The 2,983-nt window shown below is 34.6% G+C and overlaps 1 long non-coding RNA gene across 2 annotated transcripts; it reads left to right on the top strand.

The window, feature by feature from the left end:
• The first annotated feature begins 566 nt into the window (after nt 1–566).
• LOC125852098 (uncharacterized) lies at nt 567–1,284 on the top strand. 2 transcript variants are annotated; one of them, XR_007444968.1, is made up of 3 exons: nt 567–806; nt 1,031–1,084; nt 1,183–1,284. It is a non-coding gene; the product is annotated as an uncharacterized LOC125852098 (long non-coding RNA). The 2 variants fall into 2 exon arrangements; XR_007444967.1 differs by having other exon boundaries at nt 567–932.
• The last annotated feature ends 1,699 nt before the right edge of the window (nt 1,285–2,983 follow it).

The raw sequence follows: 2,983 nt of genomic DNA, 5'->3' as shown, positions 1-2,983 counted from the left end.
GGGAAGAGAAGAAAAAATGGAAAGAAATTAAGAAAGAAATGATTTTAGAGATTAGTTTGAGATTTCTTTTAAAAAAATATTATTTGTAATACAAAAACTGATATGGCAATATATTTCTGATGTGGATAGTGAGGTGTTATCCACATCAGCATGATTGGGAGACCCACATGATCAGAGGGGTTTAAAATACTGTGTTTTAATAACTTTAATTGTTCAATTGGTAAAATCGTGAGTTGAAGGATCCAGGTGACAAACAGAGCCAAATACAAGGGTCTCCCAGGTCATTCAGCCTATATAATAGACAATTATTATTGGACGGAGAAAAAATGAATTGATTATTTTTATATAAATAAAACATGACGATAGTTGTTATAAACAAATTATTTTATTGCATATATTTGAAACTAGCCAGTAAATCATCTTGTTGCACATTTCCGAGATTTGGAGGGCTGTTGACTCAAATTTTGAATTAGTGAAGGACCCACTGATGTGGAATACTACTATAAAATAAATAAATTAATTCCCATCAAATTTCTCTTGTACACTTCAATTAAAACGGTAAGAAGTTGGTACCCACCCCCAAGAAAAATGGCGACTTCCGCCGTACACGGTGGTAATAGCGGTGTTGGTGGAGAAGACATAAAATTCATTCTCCCTGTCTTGCGAGCTGAGTATTGCTATGGAGGTGGGTTCATTGTGAACTTGAAATTTTGAAGGAGAAACTGATTTTGCTGAAAAAGCAAGTTATGGCGAAGGCACACTCACGCCTCTGTTCTCTAATTGACCATTACCTCCGTTCTTATACTGTAAGCTCACTTGTTCTGTCTATTTTTTTTTCCGCAGAAATTGAAATTCTACTCCACTGCAGGAAAATGGGTCTGCTTCTGTAACCAAAGAAATGGAGAAAGAACTTTTAATTGCTCTCTCAACTGGTTGTTCCTTTATTTACCAATCCCTCTATTTTATAATTCTAAGATTCTTGTTTTGAATTGAGGGCAAAGTTGATTGATTGAAAAGTTGCTACTTTTAGGTTTATACAGAAATTAAGAGGTGGGTGAAGGAATATGAGTCCCACGACAGCTTTGTAAGAATCTTCCTGTGTATATCTCTTCGTTGTGGAAATATGGTTTTCCTTGGAATTATCTTAGGGTACATTGTTTGTTTGTGTAAATTTATTAGCAGGACATGGAGGGTTTCTGTTGGTGGAGGTCGAATAATTCATGCGTCACATGCTGCTAATCATCATTGTTTAACTAATGTTATTGTGTTCTTGGTAAGTTTTTTCAATTCAAACACCCCATTATGATATATGATGCAGTTCTAGTGAAGAGTAATCTGATATGGAACCCAGTTGCTCAGGTTCTAGTAAACTAAGATTTTTTTCATCTTATTTTGATCAATTTACCTTAGCCCAACTTCTCTCTTGTTGCCGCTGTGGTAAATTCTTCTTTACTATTGGAATTCTCCGACGATGTAGAAATAGAACAATAGCTATTCGGGGCACTCAATTCAGTTTATTGTTCTTGTGGTCGCTTAATTGAAGAAATTATTGAAAAATCCTCCAAATCAGTTGAGTGATTGAGCGAATGCGAAAGAATTTCACCGCTTAGTTACAATTTTTATCTTTAAAACTCAATTAAGTTTAACCACTTCCACAGTCTTACCCTGGCCTGTACACTTAATAATCTTCCCTGCTAACAATTGGCTCCACATTGTCCCGCCTCTGTTACATTAGTTATCCTTTTCTTAAATGTTATTTCCTATATGGCAGTCCTCAATTTTAATGAACAGAAATGGAGAATGGAAATGAGGTGTATTTGTTTAAATCAATTCGTCAACTACACAATCAGCCCAATTAAATTGAGATATAAAATAAAATAGGACAATTAGAGGGAATCTATGGAAACAACTCTGTTTATTGATTCCCATAGTCGAACTACACTATAAAAGGAAATAAGAATTAAAAGGTTGAAGGAAGAGAATTGGGGAGGAATAGACAATAGAGAGATCAAATGAGGAAAAAGAGAGGGGTAAATTTACCTACTGATTCTTGATGATTTTAAATGTAGGCTTGCACTAATTCTAAAGTAACATATTGGCGTTATTCTTCGAGTAATCGAGTGTGTGAAATGTGTTTGAAATTTGTGAAGGAGGAACATTCTCAAAAAATCAGTCAAGTTATGTTGAAGACAAGTGGAGTAAATGATTCTTTTTTCTTTTGCTCAACTTGCTTGCATAAAATGGCTATAGAGTGTACATGTTTATAGAACTTGTCCTACTTTGTCTAGTACACGTATCTTAATTTTATTGTTTACTTTTTGCTCTTCTCTAGTTCATGGACAAAACAATACATGTATCCTTAAATTAATTTCATTATACATGAATTAAGATAATTCTTGTATCATAAAAATCTAATAAGGCCTTTTCTTCTTCCAATACAAAGCTCATTCTCTAACACCTGAAACCTTGTGGTTGGAATTCACAAAACATTCTTCAGCATTTCAATTTTGAAGTTCAACTTCTTTCTCCTGGAGTGCCAATAGCAATGTTGTCTCTTCTGCTTCTTCTTCATCACCATCATCAACAACAACAAGGTTTACCTGCTGTTCTTGTTGCTGCCTTTGCTTATGGAAACAAAACTTTTCCATCCGGTGATTTTTTTTTTTGCAATATCTACATTTCAAAGGTGGTGGGATGATGGTAACTTTCCTTTTTGGCAATGGTTGTGAGAAGGTTGAGCTGCATTTTTCTTCTTGTAGCTTTTGCCTTTTCCACTAAAGTTTTACCTTTTTTGAAGAGCTTGGGTTGATCATATTATTGATTTACAAAGCTAGCTCATGAGTGATTTCATGATACCTCATACTTCTTTGTTCTTGGCCTCAAGGGCACAAATAATTTCGGCAAAAATCATCTTTGCGATATCCATAAAATCCTCCGGGGAAGAGATTTTCATTGCAAAATTTTTAGGTGAACTTTGGAGGAC

The sequence above is a fragment of the Solanum stenotomum genome, unplaced genomic scaffold, assembly GCF_019186545.1.
Source record: "Solanum stenotomum isolate F172 unplaced genomic scaffold, ASM1918654v1 scaffold32342, whole genome shotgun sequence".
Taxonomy (NCBI): domain Eukaryota; kingdom Viridiplantae; phylum Streptophyta; class Magnoliopsida; order Solanales; family Solanaceae; genus Solanum; species Solanum stenotomum.
The sequence above is the reverse complement of the archived record's forward strand: the minus strand, read 5'-3'. Positions and strand labels throughout refer to the sequence as shown.